The sequence below is a fragment of the Anabrus simplex genome, chromosome 1 (genome assembly GCF_040414725.1).
Source record: "Anabrus simplex isolate iqAnaSimp1 chromosome 1, ASM4041472v1, whole genome shotgun sequence".
Classification (NCBI taxonomy): Eukaryota; Metazoa; Arthropoda; class Insecta; order Orthoptera; family Tettigoniidae; genus Anabrus; species Anabrus simplex.
The window spans coordinates 406,953,301-406,974,350 of NC_090265.1; the positions used below are offsets into that span (position 1 = coordinate 406,953,301).

At 37.9% G+C, this 21,050-nt stretch overlaps 1 protein-coding gene across 1 annotated transcript in view; it reads right to left on the reverse strand.

The window, feature by feature from the left end:
- Positions 1–5,269: 5,269 nt before the first annotated feature.
- The window catches only part of Pex19 (peroxin 19), a 95,327-nt gene continuing 79,546 nt past the window's right edge, over positions 5,270–21,050 (reverse strand). Inside the window, exon 7 of the mRNA XM_067135059.2 lies at positions 5,270–5,625. The gene's annotated coding sequence lies outside the window, so the exon portion shown is untranslated. The remainder of the gene's footprint in view (positions 5,626–21,050) is intronic.

Here is a 21,050-nt window from a genome sequence, read left to right on the forward strand (position 1 = left end):
TGTGCTAATTTTGTTTCCGTCATGTCTCTCTTTTGTTTTTCATTTGTTCTCTCATGTTTTTTGGCATTTTTTTAGCTTTATTATGTAAAATATTTCAACCCCCCCCCCCCTTCTTTTTTGCTGAAGATGGCTCAAACGAGCCAAAACATGTTTGAATTTGATTACTCCATCTGATGATGGAATTATATGATGTATTGAATTAGGAGGGTACACTCAAATTTTTTACCTTTGTAAAGTGAAAACCGTCAATACGGAATGATTCTAATATCTTGTAACAGGAGACAACACGGAAAATCTAAGATATGCACTTGCGCATGATGCCACTAGATGGTGTATGTAAACAACAGTGTAGGTCTAAACATGCTCCCAAGTTCAGTGTGTGAGTGACAGCATCACAAAATGGAAGTCAACAAGCAAGAGCAACGATTGTGCATTAAAATAGCAATTCTCCACAGCAGAAATGCATACTAATGCCATGCAGAGCTGTGGGAAGCATAAGGTGTGTGACTATGTTCGAATCCCCAAAGTTTTTTTTTTTTTTTTTTTTTTTTTTTTTTTTTTTTGCTAGGGGCTTTACGTCGCACTGACACAGATAGGTCTTATTTAAAGTTAAAAACATGATTGTTCCGTATTGAATAGAGAAATAAGAAGATGTACAATATTATAGGGAAGGATCCACCTTTCAATACTCCGTAGTAAGTTGAACTAAAAAGTAGTTACAACCTGTTTATGGGACCGGTTTCAACATATTTCAAGTGTCATCAGCCAATTAGCGAAGATCTTAAAACAACTAATATATTGAACACAGGCAAAAAATTAACATTGTATCATATCGTAGCAATTCAGTTAATGTTCAAAACACAATAATCACTGAATTGCTACGATATGATACAATGTTAATTTTTTGCCTGTGTTCAATATATTAGTTCTTTTAAGATCTTCGCTAATTGGCTGATGATGACACTTGAAATGTGTTGAAACCGGTCCCAATAAACAGGTTGTAACTACTTTTTAGTTCAACTTACTGCGGAGTATTGAAAGGTGGATCCTTCCCTATGATAGGTCTTATGGCGACGATGGGATAGGAAAGGCCTAGGAGTTGGAAGGAAGCGGCCGTGGCTTTAAGGTACAGCCCCAGCATTTGCCTGGTGTGAAAATGGGAAACCACGGAAAACCATCTTCAGGGCTGCCGATAGTGGGATACAAACCTACTATCTCCCGGATGCAAGCTCACAGCCGCGCGCCTCTACGCACACGGCCAACTCACCCAGTAATCCTCAAAGTCAAGAAGCCATTATGTGGACAACAGTTTGCTAACAAAGAGGACATCGTAACAGCATTTTGGGAGAGAGGTGTCACATGTTAGCGATACACATGCAGCGAATGGTATTCAGCGCCTGCTTCACTGCTGGCAACGCACAGTGGAAACCTGTCCTTTGTACGTAGTCTTGTGTATTTGCTGTTTATACCATGATAAAACAATGTTTACCAATGGCCTGTGTTCTGTCACTTTCCTACGAGAATCTCCTAAAGTCAGAATTTGTCTTCAGGCACTATGCAAAAGTACATGCCCTACATTTCCAAATGCATATCTTAGATTTTCCGTGTTGTCTCCTGCTCGTGAGAAAAAAAAAAAAGTTGCAACATGCTAGGTAGAACATTAGTATTCTTAAAAAAACAAAACAAAGCCTATGATACAACATCAACAGTCCCAAAGGGCCATGGGGGTACAAAGCGACTGCTGCTCAGCCGAAGGCCTGCAGATTTCGAGGCATGACAAATCCTTTCAGCCGTTATTCTTGGCCTTCTATACAGGAGGCCACTATCTCGCCGTCATATAGCTCCCCAATTATAATCACATAAGCTGAGTGGACCTCCAACAAGCCCTCAGATTCAGGTAAAAATCCCTGGCCTGGCATTGAACATGGGGCCTCTGGGTAAGAGGCAGGTGCACTACCCCGACACCACCGGGTTGCCACATTAGTATTCTTACATTTGAAAAATAGCATTACCAAGGCAAAATGCTCTGCCCTGTAAGGAAATAATATAATGGTTTTGTATAACACATTAGTATTTGCTGACTAACCATTTAAAAAAAAAATTAAAATGACAAATCTACTCTATTTAACCAAGTGCTGTAGAAACAAAGAACCCACAACATGAACAACTCTTTGTGAAGCCTATGATCTTCCATTTATTTCTACACAAAAGTAATATTTATTGCTTAGGTTCAAATTTCTGCTGTAAGTGATTTTGAGACTTTCTTACATATTGCAAATCTTATTTGTGATGTTGTCTTGCAGAGACAACTGTAGGAAAGATATTAATACTTTCCTCATCTGGATTGTAAAACAATATTTTGATCCTTTATTTGATATAGTGATCAACTTATTACCATCCACTTCAGTATTAAGAGTTTTCCCACCTACTCAGTGTCCAGACAACAAATACTGCAGTTCTAGAAATACATTACAAATTAATTTGGATAAAAGTGTAGAGGAAGAAAATAAGTGTCTTGAACATAACAGTACTCAACTTGTAACTACTTTCATTAATGCTACAGAGACAAACAGGACAACTGAGTCATAGGGTTCAGCATGTCAAAGATTTTGAATGAATGAAACGTGCTCCCCTGGTTGGGCAGGTGATAAGTCCAGGCTAACATACCTTGGACAAATTGAAGTAAAAACAACTCTCAGGGAGAATGTAATGCAAATCTGGTTAGTTATTTAACTACAGGTATCCGGGCTGAATGGCTCAGAGGTTGAGGTGCTGGCCTTTTGACCCCAACTTGGCAGGTTTGATCCTGACTCATTCCAGTGGTGTTTGAAGGTGCTCAAATACATCAGCCTCGTGTCAGTTGATTTACAGGAACGTAAAAGAAACTCCTGCGGGACTAAATTCCAACACCTCAATGTCTCCGAAACCCATATAAATTAGTTAGTGGGATGTCAAGCAAATAACATTATTACAAAATTAAATGATTTTCAAAGAAACATGTATCTCAGTCTATAACAGTGGTTCTCAACTCCCCTGGGCAATCATCCCTGAATTTTAGCAATATCTTCATGATTATTTATATGGAACATGATTAAATATTAGAATACTCATATTTTAATGCTGAAATATAATTAAAAAGAACAAGAGATAACTCTTTAGTCTTATGGAATTCTTATCAATCTAATTTTATATAACTCTGTTCTTGTGAAATGCAAAATAAAGTATTTTTTAATACATAATGGTGTTTTGATTTCAGGTTCATCACTGTAAAAAAAAAAGTCTGCATAGGTATGAAAACGTCACGAAGGACATGAGACCTCAATAAAGTTATTGCTGGTATTCTGTCTTCCTCTGCTGCCAACTTATCCAGTTCTTCACCGTCAAATTGTAACAGTATGTCAGAAAACTCGCACTGTGACTAGTTTCCACACACTATCAATTCTAACTTCTTTGAGAAAAAAAACAGACTCCACTAAAATGAAGACATACACAGTACAATTTACAATGCTGCCTACAAGGGAAGTTAATGATAGTTGCCAATTCATGGTTAGCTAAAAGGGACATTGCTGCATACAAAATGTTTAGAATTATGCATCTAACAGACTGCTATGTGTTTTAGTATATAAAGCTCAATCACTATGATAACCTAAATTAATTAATTTGCTGAATCAAAATTCATTTTATGTTTGTTATGGACTATGTATGTTATGGGAAAACACTACTAATATCAACTACCATCCAAGTATACTGAAAATGTAATAGAACTATAGTTTTCTAAGAAGTTAATGAAAGAAATTCCCTTTCATATCACAGAAAGAAACATCATCAGGCCCCCTTTCTCTCTCTCTCTCTCTATATATATATAATTTGATTTGTCTATCAGCCTCTAGTTTTTTGACATGACTAAAATCATTGTGAACATCAGGTGTATTTGAGCATACAACAACATTTTTAACAGAGTAAGGAACTGCCATGTTAACAGGAGAATCAAGCAGTTCCAGGTTTATATTTTACCTAACTTTCAAAATAAATGAAAAAAGAAAGTAGCAAATCAAAGATCTGACTAAAATCATCACATTATTAAATAAGATAGAGACTCCAAGTGAATTCAACTTGAATATCACTAAAATATGTCCCATATTAAAACCTTATATATATATATATATATATATAAAAGACAGCCTGATGGAAATACTAAATTTCATGTTCCAAAATGAGATACAAAATTGGGGTTGAAGTCAGAAATCACTGTAAGATAAGGGTTGTCCCTGTTTCTTTCCCTTATTCGCATGTCTAATAATGTAAGACACTATTAAGGTAATCTACATTGAACTTTTTTAAGTCAGTGTACCAGCATTTCATTCATCAGCAATCTCTCATATATTCCTGGCTCTCTTATCTGCTGAATTATTTCACTGTGGCCATCTTACAGTTTTATTTTTCCCCCAGTCTATCTCAATATTCTTGTGTCTTCTTGTACCTGAGATCAGTTTATATTTACTAACTTGTCATTTTCCAAAATTAGATATAGCAATGATATGATAAAGAAATAATAGCAACTCAAAATAAATACATAAATTTTGAAGTTCTGATAAAGTAGTTCATAAGAACATTTATTTGTGTTATTGTAATTACATGCTCCATTTCTTTGATTTCTCAAAACTTTATTCAAATCTGGAGGCATGTCTTAGTTTAATGAAGCCACAAGGCCTGAAGGTCAAAAAAGGTGGGTTTTCTTATACTACGACAGAAAAGATGAGTTAGACAACTACCACTATAAGATCTTTCTATAAATAAGAAAAATATAGTGTGGAAAAATCAATTAATAGTACATCTGCCTATCAATGATGTCTCAATTATAAAATATTATATGCCCCTTGCTTTGATAAGTTGCTCTTCCTTTCTACGTTTTTCTCAGTTTTTCAATACTGTAAATATCCTGAGTTCATTTGATGTGAGTCAGACATTAAAGATTTTAGGGCAGATTCTTTTCAAAGGTTTCAGAAAACATTTTATGATGTGGACTGCAATATTAAATTTTAAAAAACTTCCTTTAGTTTCATAAAACAGTGTTGAAAATGGGCAGCAATGGTTGTTCTGAAAGGGGAGAGGGAAAAATCACTATCAGTGCCTATAGCAAATACATACAGAATTATTATGTTTCACTTGGTAACGGCAGTCACTGCTTTTCAAACAATGCAGTTCACACAGACACCATTACAGGAAAACAGGGAAGGAACAGAAACATTAATGACTAGAAAAGACTATAAACTGCTGTGCTCTTTTCATTACTGTCTTTTAAGATTAAATTAATATAATACATAACGTTCCTTAAAAGCAACAAAAATACACAATACAAGAGACTATAATGAAATTACTTCAAAAATTCAGTAATAAATAACATTTCTCAACAAGTCAGTCAAATCTTGAAGGATCCTTGTCGACAAAAATCAGACTTGTCAGTCAAAACTGCTTGCTGAATTTCTTAAGACAAAGCAGCCGCCATTCATTATAAATGGACATGTCAATCTATCTGACCGGAGCAGATCTGCCACCAAATGTGAATAGGACTTGGATACTAGCCTCTTTCTCCAAACCACAGTCAGCTGTACTTCTGGCCAGAACCTGGAAAATTCATTATTTTAATCAGCAAAACATCAAAATAAAAGACATCTAAACAGGAAGCCTAGGAGTAAACATAACTAAATTGCCTACTAAGACCCATGTTCTATTTTTTTTTGTCCTTCCACCTTGATTATATTACACTGGGCTAAGTGACTCAAGATAGTACAGCACAAGCTTTCTTGGTCCCAGTTACCAGAATTAAACCTCGGTCTGTCTAGTGGCATTTGAAGGTGCTCGAATACAATGACCTTATACTGGTATGTAAAAGAATGTCTGTGGAACAAAATCTCTGGCATTTCAGCATCTCCAAAAACTATAAGAGAGGAGCATAGGTACTTTTCCTCAGACATTCAAATTACTTTCTTTGCTTGTGGTTTACTGGGTTTTTGGTGATGATGGGATATGAAAGAGGTACCATTGGGGAAAGAAATGAATGGGGCCTGAATTAAGGTATAGCCCTGGTGTGAAAATGTGAAATCACAGGAAACCATTTTCAGAGCTGCCGATAGTGGAGGTAGAACCCACATTTCCCAAAGGAATTCAAAGCTATCAACATCAATCATTCTCTGATGTCCATACTGATCTAAATACAGGGTCAGTGAAATTATTAGTGTGTCTAGCTTCACGGATGAATGGTTAGCATAGTGATCTTCAGTTCATAGTGACCCGAGTTCAATTCCTAGTCAGGCTGAGCTTAGTGATTCATCTGGCTCAGGGGCTGCGAGTTTGTGATCATCTGAGTCCACATCTTCATTTACATGCAATACCTTATCAACCACAATAGAAATACACGATAGTGAATACATCACTCAGTAGAGGGTCGGTATCAGCAAGGACATCCAACCATAAAACTGGGTTCATTCCACATTAGTGGCATCTCCAGATAAATGGTAAAGGTTAGGAAGAAGAGTGCAATTATTTGAGTAAAAATCACACATACCAAGAGCAATCTTGATCAGCCAAATCAAAATTAAAAGACAACTCTAAAACAGCTATTCGGTGACTCCAGCGTTCTCCGTCAATATCTCACCATCATTCATATACTCAGTCAGGACACACTATCTACTCCTATCTGTGTACTGTCCCTATTTTTTGTTATTGATGAAAATATAACCGAGGGAATTTTGAAAATAATATCTTGGATTTATAGCTTAAAAGAGAGTAATATCACTTGAGAAAATTAATAAAAATTCTAAAATTGTAAATATATCCATTTCAACACATCATATACAAAATAATATAAGATACAAATTAACAGAATTGTCTACTATTTTTATTATATAAACCTTTTCTGTATAACTAATATTAACAGAAATATTTGAGAATGTATTTCTAGATCTTCCTCTAAACTACTGTTCCACCCTATACTTGACACATTGTTACCTCTACTACAGTGGTAACACCAAACAAAGCACAAACACAGTTAAAAGGGGAAGGTAAGAGCACAATACACAATATAAGAAAACACTACACACTCGGAAAAATAGTAGCTGGCATTACGCGGATCTCCAACAAAACATGTACGTAAATATCAGTAAGGGCCAACTAGTGAACAACAAACCGGGAAGATGGGAACCTACCAAAGGCATGGACATGGCTTAGATAGCGGATTCCGAAATAAATCGCCGTGATCCTTAGATTTGAAAAATATTATTTACAAAATAATTTTACAAATACATTCCAAATACAATTCCAAGTTACGAGCTGTAAGTTCAGTGATATACATAGCTTATTTCGTAGCAGTGTAAATTCAAATTTCAAATCAACTATACGTCTAGTTACCAATGCAGTTGTACAATGCAAATTTACAGTGATGTGAAACGTTATCCAAAATCTAGCGTACCTCAAGTGATACAGAACTACAATCTACATATTTTAGTGAAACAAGAAATAGGAATGCCTCGGAAACGAACAGGTAAGCCCAGCTGAAAAACTAAGGCGTCATAAGTAACTAATTTGATGAATCTAGGCGAGGTTAGGGCAGACTCCTGTATGAAAAGCAAATCGGAACATTACGGAAATTTTGGCAGGAACGGAATTCAAGAGTGCTTACCAGAGGAGAGTGCCATCCCGGAAACCAGGGGACATCAACCAGATAGGCTGCTCACAGGCAGATAGACCAAGACCGACAGAATTCAGGATACAGAATTAATTCGAACACTGCCTCGCTCTCTATATATAGGAATTTCCGGCCTTGGATCAGCCAATCAGCGTACACGAGTTCCCTATCGCCACCTAGACTCACCAATCACAACCTTTCTTTCGATTGCGAACTTTGACTAACATTCTAGAATACGCCTGATCGCGAATGTCGTCAGAAATATTTTCTAGAATACATTACCCACAAAGCAACACACCCTGTTCCATAATTCATGTGACTTTCTGGATCCTTCCAGGAAATATAGAACAGAATTCTACTATTTACAAATGCACGTCACCAATCTTACACAGTACAGGTTAGGTCATAATAAATAAAACATATTGTACTTCACAAATAAAGTCTTTAAAAAAAAAAAAAAAAACCCACTTTCCACTTGCACTACATAGTTCACTTGTGACACACATAATTTACAGTCCTAAGTTACAACACTGCTATGCCTCAATTTTAATATGGAGCTTCATAAAACTATGTTTTGGTAGCTTTTTACATCATATCACATCAGACAAAAATGCAAATGAACCTATAGACTTCTACACGAGTATTGTTTTTGCCCAAATATGACAGTATTTTAATGTTAAAACATACTTGTAATATTTGTAGTTGTCTTAAACCTAACATTTAAAAAGACTCATTTTCATGAAGGTCAATTTTGTAATTCTTCAAGCATACTGGTTGGTGCAGTGGGAGTCACCATACACATCATACTGAGCTCAAGGTTATGAATAAACTGAAATTTCTTGAGCTTTGATGATGATTTCTTCCAATTTGTGGCTTGTGATCTATTAAAATTAAATTCCTATAACACAGGACTTTTCCTAAAAGCAACTAAAATACACAATACAATATAAGATATTGAGCTCAGTATTAAAACTGAAGTAAAGAAGTATTGTAACTTCTGTAAATTATTTGTTAAGCAGAGGGTGGAATAGTAGTTCAGAGGAAGATCTGATGATGATACTGAAAGGTTTTATGGAGACATTGATGAAGCCCTAAAAATTACAAAAATAATTGGAAATAACCATATTAATGGGATATTTCAATGCAAAAGTGGGAAAAGGTATATGTGAGAAGACATAATCGGCAATTATGGATTGGGTGAGAGAAATGATTGCGGGGACAGGTTTGTTCAATTTTGTCAACAGGAGAGATTTGTTGTGACAAATACTTTGTATAAATTACCAGCACAGAGATTGTACACCTGAAAATCAAATGCTGAAACTGAGTCAAGGATTTTGAGGAATTAGATTGATTACATTTTGATTAGAAAGAAGTTCAGAAACTACATTAACGCAATGAAAACTTATCCTGGTGCTGATGTTTCACTGGATCATAATCCCTTGGTTGCTAAAATTATACTGAAATTAATCACGAATAAGTTTGTCAGCCCTGAACTTGATATTGCAAAACTCCAAGATGCAGACTTTAGGAGAACAATTCTCAAAGACCTCTGTGAACAGCTATCCTACCAGAAAGAAAATACTGAAGGACATCAAAACTAGTTGAAACTTATTCAGAACAATCGTATTGGTTACAGGAAACAGTCATCTAATAAAAAACAAGCATGTTAGAGAAAATACATGGATGACTGACAAAATCCTTGATTTGATAAAACAAGAAGGCTGGGAAAAAAAAAAAAAAAAAAAAAAAAAATCCACACGAAAATCTTCCAGATGATTAGAAGAGCAAAAACTGAACAGCTGGATAACCAGTTAAAAAAAAAAAAAAAAAAAAAAAAATGAAATGGCGTATGGCTTTTAGTGCCGGGAGATCCCAGGCCGGGTTCGGCTCGCCAGGTGCAGGTCTTTTGATTTGATGCCTGTAGGCGACCTGCGCGTCGTGATAAGGATGAAATGATGATGAAGACAACACATACACCCAGCCCCCATGCCAGGGAAATAAACCAATGATTGTTAAAATTCCTGACCCTGCCGGGAATCGAACCCGGGACCCCTGTGGCCAAAGGCCAGCATGCTGACCATTTAGCCATGGAGCCGGACAGTTTAAGGATATAGAAGAATGTAAATCTAAGCATGACCCTTTTAACATGCATACAAAGGTTACAGAAGCTGGAGGGTTACATATTAGGAGGGCAAATGGACTCAACAATCAAGGGATGCACACTAATCATGGACACTGTACTGCCTTGGCATATAAATGGGGTTGAAAACCATCAGCTGCCTGCAACTATGAGAATGACAGTCAAACAATCTACCGCATCGCCTTTGAGTGTCCTATCAGGTGTTACCCAGGCAAGAGACAAGATCTTATCGATGCAACATCTGATGTAGTTGAATGGCTTAACAACCTGGACTGCAATTTATAAGGACTGATGGGAAGTGTCCATCATGAACTTATTTTTCTTTTCTTTTCTTTGTTTATTTCCCACGGTTTTGTGTATTATGCAATAAATAAATAGATAGATAAATAAATAAATAAATAAATAAATAAATAAATAAATAAATAAATAAATAAATAAGGGAAGGTCACTGTCCAACATGAACAACTGAATTACTGGAAATTCTATGTGACTGATTTTTTCCATGATAATAGAAGACCATGTCCTTCTGTATGCGATACAGATGAAGGACCATTAATAACACAATAAAGTACAATAAGCACTCAAGAACTGCAAAAACAGAATTGCACCTGGACCTAATGGTATACCTGAGAAATACTATATTAAAAATTCTTGAAGATCAATCACTGGATATCCTGATAGAACTATTCAATCTAGCATACACCAATGGAGCAATCTCTTCTGACTGGTTGACATCAACTTTCATCATTATTCCAAAGAAAACAAAGGCTAAATCTCATGGAGATTATAGAATCATAAGCCTAATGAACCATGTTCTCAAAATCTTCTTAACAGTAATACATGCAAGAATGTGAATCATTTATATAATAATGAATTTGGCACCAGATATCCTAGGGATGCAGCTTTTGGTACAAAGATGTGTAAACATGTCTCGGGATGTATATGCTTGTTTTATTGATTACAAAAAACGTTCAACCATGTGAAATATGAAACATTGCTGCATATCCTACAGGATAGTGGCCTGGATGATAGACAGCCAAATGATTGCCAATATGTATTGGAATCAGATGGCATCAGTTAAATTTGTTAACACCAATACCTGTGCTATTAAAATAAAGCAAGAAGTGAGACAAGGCTGTGTTCTATCTCCACTCCTCTTCAATATCTACTCTGAAAGGTATTTTCTGAAGCACTGGAAGAAAAATAGGAGGGCATATTGTTAACAGGATCACAATAAATAATTTGCGATATGTAGATGATACTGTTCTGCTTGCAACAAGTGTTGAAGATCTACAGACATTACTACACTGTGTGGATGAACACAGTCCTACAGCAGGTCTATGTTTAAACAACCAAAAGACCAAAGTAATAGGCATTATCTTGGCTGCTTACTTGATCATAGCTGGAACAATGCCATTGAAATTAGGTCCCAGAATGAACAGGCAAGGACCGCATTCAAGAAAATGAGTAAACTCTTCTGTAAAAAGGACTTCAACATTAAGCTCAATCTCCATTTACTTCAGTGTTATGTATTCTTGCTTTATGGTGCTGAGAGTTGGACCCTAACAGAGAACACACACAGACAAAAAAGAGCTGATCCTTTGACATGTGGTGCTGCCTACGCCTGATCAGAATATCATGAGTTGATAGAATAGGTAACACTGAGGTACTCCAACATCCGAACAAAGAGCTAGAGATCATGCACAACATCAAACAGAAGAAACTCGAATACCTACTTTGGCAACACTTGAAATGATAAATATAGACTCCTTCAGCTTATCTTGCGAGGTAAAACTGAAGGAAGGAGAAGAAGGAAAATATCTTGGCTACAGAATCTACGAGAATGGTATGGACTCAGTACCCCTACTTTTTTCTGACTCCTTGAGAACAAGAACCAGATCGTCCCGATGAGAGCCAATATCCAATGAGGATATGGTAGAAGAAGAAGAAGAAGAAGAAGAAGAGCTATTGTTGCTTGGCATCACTGTGTTAATGCATTCAGTTTTCGTCACTATTCCAATCATGGTGGATTATGCGGCATGAAGAGTCATTTCAGTTAAATAAAGGAGAGAGGAGAAGTTATATTATAAACTTCAAACTGCAAGTTTTATGTGATGCAGAACAAACCAATAATTTATAGGCTGAAAAAAAGATGAATAAAAGTTTTGCACATAAAGAAAAGCATTCAGAGGACCAAACACAAGAACATTTATTTCTCCATGTCCAGTTCCTGCCAGGTTGGGGTGTTGATGGTATTTCTCCACTGTTGCCTCTTCCCCCACCACTCCTCTTCAGTAATTGTGTTCCGTTCCGTTCCATCTTGCTCTGGGCCTCTCTCTTGCCATCTTTCCCTCTATCTTAGCCTTGTTTTGGTAACCTTCCCTCCTCCATCCTCATAACATGTCCTAACCATCTCAATTTATTCTTCTCCAACCTCAGTTTCTGATCATCCTCATTTACCACTACACTATCTTCTGTATTGTTTCTCACATTTAGGAGTTTATCTGATCATCCTCATTTACCACTACACTATCTTCTGTATTGTTTCTCACATTTAGGAGTTTATCAAAGTAATCTTTCCACCTATTCTTTATCTCCTCTGGGTTATTAGATTTCAACTCTCTTCTTTCACTTGTTCTGTGTAGTTGTTTCCTTTTCTCTTATATTTTATCAATCCATCCTTTTTCCATCATTTACATTATTTTCTAACTCTTCTGTGAATCTCTCCCAACATTTTTTTGTTTCCTCATTTACACACTTTTTTTACATTTACTTTTCCACAAGAACCTTGTTTATCCGGATTAAGTGGGACTGGAACTGATCCGGGTTATCAAAAATCCAGATAATCCAGAAAAAAAATTAAAACAAATACAGTACATGTTATATAATCTATTAACATAAGTTGTACAGTAATAACTTTTTTCAATTGTACAAAAAAATATAAGAACACTTCTTACATTTATGACTGGTTTATGCACTAAAATAATGTGCGAGTTTTTTCTGTTTTACATTTGCATAGCGTTTGCATGCAGCACGACCACGAAGACGTTTTACTACTTGTAACATCAGTTCTGACAGTGTGGTTTCAGTCTGGGATTCTAAATAGGCCATCAGTTTGTCCAGCTGCATCGTTGCCTCTCGATGAGTCATTGTTTCTTCTGATGGAGCGCCACTTTCATTTTCGAATTCACCATCACTCTTGCCATTACCTGCCGAGGAACAAGAGGCAATAATTTCTTCATCTGTCATTATGCCGTAGCATGAAATACAGTCATTTTTCAACCAGTCATTTACGTTGTTCTCATCTATGTCCGAGCATCAGGGAATGTGTGCAAATGTGTCAAGGAACTGAGAAGGGTCCACAACTTCACAAACCTCGGTGGTAGATGCAAAGATAGAAGGCCATAGATGTTAACAAGACTTTTCAATTGTCATTTCACTAACTTGATCTCATGCAGATACGATCATATAAACATCTTTCACGTTTATTGATTTCAATACCAAAATTACACCATATTCCCTCTCTTCTTTAATCAGTCTGCTGAGCAGTTGCCTCCTGTATAACCGCTTGATGTTTACACCCTGGTCCATTGGTTGCAACAGAGCTGTTACATTAGGTGGCAGAAATTTCACTCAGATATCACCACTGACCAACTCTTCTACTCCCGGATGTGACGGCACATTGTCAGTGAACAAAATGGCCACCAGTGACAAACCTTGTTTCGTTAAAACCCTTTTTACATTCGGCACAAAGTCTTCTTGGAACCAGTTTTTGAAAGTTCCACTGTCCATCCATGCATTCTTTTGGGATATGAAAGAAACCGGCAAGGCAGATCGATTCACATTTTTAAGAGCACAGGGATTTTTTAATTTCATTATTAACCCTTTGGGATTCAATTGATTTCCCACTTGCAACCTACACAGGTCCAATTTAACATTAGGCAAGTATGGGAAGGAAATACTCAGATAAGTAAAAAGCTGAATTTTTACATTAAAAATATGAACGGCAAATTTATTCATTATCAGTCAAGTTAACCGCATTATTAGCAATATTTTTTCAAAGTATGGTACTTCTAGTCCGGCCCCGCGGTGTAGGGGGCAATGCGTCCGCCTGTCACTCGGTGGCCCCGGGTTTGATTCCCGGCCGGGTCAGGATTTTTAAATTGTAATGATTAATATCCCTGGCCTGGGGACTGGGTGTTTGTGACGTCCTTAATCTTCCTTTCCTCACACACAACATACCACACTACCGCCATTCCAATTACACGCAGGTTCATACAATATGGTGCCAGTAGGGGCAAAAGATCCACATGGGTCAATGCCCTGAACAAACAGCTTTTAAAAAAAAAATAATAACAAAAAAAGAGGTACTTCCAGAAGCATTTGTTTGGGTATGGTCTGAGGTTCACTGGACAGGTCTTACAAAAAAAAAAGGATGTCTCCTCTCTGCCTCCTTTCTCTTTCCTGTCGGAACACAAGGCACAGTCCATGGTTATTTTGTTCTCACAAGCATCTATGATGTGTAGCTTCCCGTTCAGTCAAATACTTCGTCACAGCTATTCCGTCGGCCGCATTTATGGGTATTTTTGTTCCCAACGTCCCCAACAAGCCCCATAATAACTTGGTCCCTGAAAGTCTTGTGGCCGGGCTGAGTGGCTTAGACTGTTAAGGCGCTGGCCTTCTGACCCCAACTTGGCAGGTTCGATCCTGGTTCAGTCCGGTGGTATTTGAAGGTGATCAAATACGTCAGCCTCGTGTCAGTAGATTTACTGGCACGTAAAAGAACTCATGCGGGACTATATTCCGGCACCTCGGCTTCTCCGAAAACCGTAAAAGAGTAGTTAGTGGGACGTAAAACAAATAACATTAATTAATTAAAGTCTTGTGATTCACCTCGGGCTTATATTCTGCATTTTGTTGTAAATTATATAGGTGAAAACTGTTCACCAAAGCTACCTCCAGCATCCATGAGTACAATTTCTTCCACCACTTCTTTTTCACTACAAAACCATAAGATGAGCAGTAGTGATCAGCACGACTGACCCCTACCACCCCCTACATTACCGCTTTCGACACCCTCTTCCACCTCAATTTCCTCCTCCTCACTCAAAATATCATTCTCAGATTCGGGAATACTAATGTCGCTATCAGAATCCATCAACAAATCATCGTCCAGTGATTGATGGATTGATTGATTGATTCTAGTTGCTAGTTTGCTGTTTAAACTAAGCGCCTTTTCTTGAAAAAAATCAGCCCTGAAATCAGAACACTGGGCTCTCATTTTACATTAAACCACATAAATAATGTATCATTTAGAGAATCATTTCTAGCTTTCTTTACTGTGGCAAGATTCTCTAAACTATCTTTTGTCATTGTTTTAAAGCAAAAGTCTTCAATTTCTTTTAGGTTTTTCTTCTAATCAGAGACAGTTAAAGTCCCTATGCCATAGTCTACAGCAAACGATTCCTACTGAGGTGCTCTCACGGCCCCGGCAGCAGCCCCAGTGCTGTGCTATAGCACCGTAGACGTGTGGGGGAAGCAGGGGAAGTAGCAGAGTCAGAACCACAGGTCGTCAAGTCAGCACGCAGCTTATGAAAACAATATTATTTATGACAATTCTGTGAACACATAAACAAACAATTTATTCCGTGCATACATTGCGTTTGCCGTAATGTACATTTAGTGTTTAAGTCGATTGTTGACATCGTTTTGCGGCAACTAATTTACTGATATTTACAATCCATTTGGCATTAGACATTCTAAGTAGAGTCTCTAAGACAGTATCAGACAGAGAAGTCCTAATTCTACATTTATTTAAATTAAGAATTAAAACATCTGTTCGTATGCATAAGTTGTACCGAACATTGACGTAAATTTTAAGGCAAAAGCATGAAGTCTGGGAAATTCTTGTGGATGAACACTTTGTAAAATGAAATTAAATCACCGTTGTAGTGGTAGTACCTGTCTTTCGGACTGCGTTGCACTGTAGTTTTATCAGCTCTGTTTGGAAATATGATGGTGATTTTTCAGGACGCGCTGAAATTGGGGTCATAAATATTTCAAGTTGAGGTGCCATATCATTCATTTCTTTGAATCGGGCATTGAATTCATCGTGCAAAGTCTGTAACGACGTCTGATAGTCTCCAAGATTTTCGTAAGTAGACAAATGTAATGATTTTAATGAAGTAACATTGTCAAAATTTTCGGCTTCAAGATGTCTTTTCCATAACAAACTCTGCATTTTGAAAGTCTTAATTCTATCACACATGGTGCTAATCAATGTGTTTCTCCCTTGCAATGAAATATTTAAATCATTTCAATAAGACGTTATGTCCGCCAAGAAAGCGAGGTCAGCTACCCATTGTTTATTCCGCAAAGTTGGTTGTGGAGAATCTTTCATCTTTATGAACAGAGAAATTTCTTCAATTATTGCAAAGAAGGTTGCTAGCACTTTCGCGCAACTTAACCAGCGCACAATACAACAACAGGGAATGATGTAGATGTTGATTCCCATAGGGAACCTAAAATATTTGTCCTGAATGAGTAAATTTATAATACCAATATAATGGTCCGTTATTGGACATTATATTGGTATTACAACAGGGAATGTCGCTACATTCTGCCTTGAGATATTTTAAAAATCATTTGAACAGCCGATGGTTCAAACCTTGCTTTCTACAGAAATTTACACATTTTGACACAGTATCCATAACAGATTTAAAGTTGTGAAAGATTTTTGCACATAACTGTTCTTGATGTAAAATGCAACGTATGGCGTGGAGTAGTTGGGGAAGGAGGGGAATGGTGCTGCTGAGTGCAACGCTGGTGCGCCCAGCACTAAGTGCTCGAGTTGGAAAGGCCTGGTCTACAGCAATATTTTTGAAAAGTTCTCCTTTGTCCAGCCGGTTTAATGCTTTTAACTTTTTGTCCATGGAAACAACCACTTTATTCCATTTTGAAGCCATTTCACCCTCACTCAAACAATACAATATTGCACAGGAAAATACTCCAACTGTACAACGTGGTGTTAACCTTCAGCTACTGATGTGGTCTCTCACAGACTACTGGATATGATGACTTATTCCCTTCCTCTTTCGTCTTAAGCAATCACACCGTGGGTCATTATTGAGCAACGATGTGAACCCAAGATAACAAAGTCTGCAGTAGCAGATGAGTGTCACAAACTCCATGTCAGCAGGACCGTCATTAAAAATGTCATTGATGAAGTGATTAAACAATGTTTACTGAGCGGCATAGTTCTGCGTGCCGAGGCACATTTGCAGTGCATTGCATTCAAAAGAGTGTGGGTTCGAATCCCACCTCGGCCGTCCTGGGAATGGTTTTCCACGGTTTCCTATTCTCAATTCCTGGCGAATGTCGGGACGATACCTTTGATAGACCATGGCCGAATTACTTCCAATTTCTGTCCTTAACTATCCTTGGTGGAAAAGACATTCAAGAAGAGTCGACCCCATAAAAGAAATACTGTACAAGTAAATATAAATTTTTATTATTTTCGATACAGATAAACCGGAGATCCGGATTAATGAGGGCCGGATAAACGAGGTTCTTGTGTAATTTCCTGATACTTAATCTTATTTCCTTCCTTCCTTCCTTCCTATCTCTATTCCATTCTTGCCAGGTTTTCTTCTCTTGTTTAACAACCCCCTTCACCTTTCCATTCCACCAAGGAGTTCCCTTTTCCTTCACTCTCACCAAAGTTCTGCCACAAATTCTTTCACCCCACCCATATCTAGTGATCTTTCAATTATTCTTTTGTCTAAACCAAATGTTACCAACAATCATTCCGTTTTCTCTCATAAAAATCAATCAACTCATTTCCATTGCTGTTTCTTCTTCCATATCCTACAGGACCAATCCCTTCTTCTTTTTCAATTCTGTCATTTCCCACCTGCACACTGAGGTCTTCCATGACTATCTCTTCCACATCGGTGATTACTTCCTCGAGTGTTTCCAAGAATTCCTCTGTATTTTCCTCACTGTTTCCAGTCTGGGGTGCATACACTTGAATGAAGTCTTTCACTCCTTCTTCTGTCCTCAATCATACTCTGATTCACTTGTTTTCTCTTCCACTTGACCTCACTCAGTCCCATCATTGCAACATTTTCTTTCACCATAATGAACTCTTCTGACTTTCCTGTCAGGGTTAAACAATAATTATTCCCACCTTCATAATATTTCTTACTGGTCACTCATTTATCACCCCTCCCTTGGCATAAGAAATGTGCATCCCCTGCAGGGTAAGCTCTAACCTTTTCAGAGGCTGATATTTACCCTCACCATTTTCAGGCTATGTTACGACAGGGTTGCAACTCCCTAAAACATTTCAGAGTTACTGCCAACAATTATTCAGGCTGCCCCTAACATGGGAAACAAATGCTGCTGATGAATAGTGTACTCATACCTTTCCTCGAGTACTGGGCTGCCTCTTCCACAATCTCCACCGTTCCGAAGTCCATTTTCTCTGCTCTAGATTCCATTGAGGTCTTCACTCTTAACCCTGAGCTAGGACTCTTACTAGATGATACACACTAGGTCAGTGTGCTCTGGGACTCTCATAGGCTGGCGCGCTACTCCCTGGGGAGGGCTGCTTACGAAGAGGGTCCCTACCTGCTACCAGTTCTAGTTGACTGTTGAAGGGAGCAAATGTGTTTGTGCAGTGATGGGTATTTCCTTATCAGCTTGGCGAGCAGCAATTGGGACATGGACAAGCAGGCAGGGAGCTGTGGAGTGCATCCTGGAATGAGGACCTGCAGCATGCGGTTACCCGGGAAGTGTTATATAGTTGGCACTCATTACCACATTACTTGTTATAGGAGGCTTGGAGTTAAAACCAGGCCCTGTTCAACCAGCTTCAGAAGAGGTGGTGAACGTAAATGTAAAGTGTATGGGATGAAAGAGGAACTTAAGATCTGGTGCTAAGTGTGATACGTGTGGAATGTGGTTTCATTTCAAGTGTGGTAAGTTACAGGCTCTGGACAGTGATAAGGAAATGACAGCATGTAGCAAGAGTTTCATGAATGGGAATGTAACTAGCGACAAAGCAAAAAATTACGAACTTCAGCAGGAATTAAATGAAGCAAATCTCATGATTGCCGAGCTACAAGAGAAGTTACAGGAAGTGTATATGTGACATGTAGGCATTCATTCATCTGTGGAGAATATAAAACCTGTAAATTGTATCATGATAGGCGATTCTATCGTGTGGCATACAGGACAGGAAAATAAGTCAGTGAAAGTGATGTGCCTGCCGGGAATTTGAGCAGAACAGTTGAACAGGAAGGTAGAGGATGAATGCAGCGGGAATGAGGAAGTAGTAATTCTCCACGTAGGAATTAATGATTTAAAAAGGCAATGGACTGAATACATAATGGGGGACATTTATGATCTAGTGAACTCGACTAAGAAAAAGTTAATAATACCAATATAAATGGTCCGTTATTGGACATTATAAATTTTCCAGCCAACTCATTCCTGGTTGCCAGCGTTTCGCCCTCATGTGCTAGGTTGGGATCATCAGTTGGTACCTAGCACACCTACCAAGACGCTGCCCAGTGCATGCACATTTCCAATACAACCCTGTTTCGTCTCCATTGTAAAGTTGTCTAAGGTCAAGCTGTTCTTTTTCAATGAATGATTGAAATTCCTGTGCAAATTTTTCAGCAGCACCCGTGTCTGACTGAGATGCTCTCCGTGAATAGCAATTTCTCACATTCCATCGCGTTTCTTAAACCGCGTAAGCCAGCCAGAAGATGCTTTAAAATCGCCTTCTAAGCCAAGAGCATCGCGAAAATGTTTTGCTTGCTCAGCACACATTGGGCCGGACACAGGAATACCTTCTGTTCGTTTTTGATTAAACCACCGTATCATGGCTTCGTCTAGATTTGCATAGTCCGATGTTCTCAATGATTTCCGGGACGAAGAACAATCACAATTAGCAGAAAATTTTATGAGGGTTTCCTTTTGCTCCTTCATGTCTCTTACTGTTGTTTCACCCACACCAACCTCGCAGGCAAACTTTAATGTCGCCTCGCCTTCCTCCAGTCTTTCTATAATTTTAAATTTTTCACTGACGGTTAACCTTTTATATTTCATTTTTCGATCATTCATATTGAAAACTCTTACTACTGACTTATTCAAAACTTCAAAAAAGACTTCCGCACTCCGTTCACACTTCTCAAGTACAGTAGCCTACAATACACCCACTACCGGCGCACCTACCCTACACTTGGCTTACAGTTCAGTAACCTTGGGCTGTGGGGAAAGGGAGGGTAAATTCCGAGTGCATTCCTCTTTCTGCTTCCACGATTATGGTAATCTGTGCTGTGCCACGCGCAGCAACATGCCGAATATTTCCAAGTTTGCAGCATTCTGGCAGCAGTATGCATATAGGCCTACTGCTACATAGTAGAGAAACGAAGTCCAATCTCCTCAAATATCAATGATTTCGTCTCCACGCATCGCATTAAAATTCTTTTAAACTAGGCACAGATAATTTTACTCAGCATGACGATTAGTGGGTGTAAGAATTAATACTTTAAAAAATAACTCTCCAAAACCCGCGAATTATCCGCACGCAAATTATCGGGAATGCACTGTAATTGTTAGGCACCAGAGAAATTCATATTTACTCTCACAATTTGTTAATGCAGACAAGATACCAATAAATTTTGAAATGCCACTGGATTATACTAATGAATAAGACGCGACAAGTTGCTTCATAATTTAGTAACTTACTGTACTGTAATATTTAGGGTTTTCAATATAAATATTTAATAAAACCGCATAAACACACAAAAAAATATTGAAAATTTCTCCTCCTTGTTAAGGTGTGGCAATTATTCGATGGCAGGGATTATTTGCATATAATTATACGGTAATTACCTTGGAGATTAACGCAGACTGCTTACAGAATAGGAGGGTATTATGGGAAAATTGGCTGAATAGTGGGAAGTATTTATTGTTAGACTAGATGACTAGATATTTTGGATATTTATGTATGATTTCTTATCTTTTTACAGGTACTATTCCATTCAAGGGCCATGGGAAGCGATCACCTTGAGACTCTGGCTAAATAGGGGTGTGATGCGATTGTAAGAACTAACCAAGAGAGTTCTCTCAACCTCTCACACCTCAATTCTTCCATTTCTAGCTACACGCAGTGCCCCTGTTAAGCCGCGCAACCCAGTGGAAGGTTGGGTATCC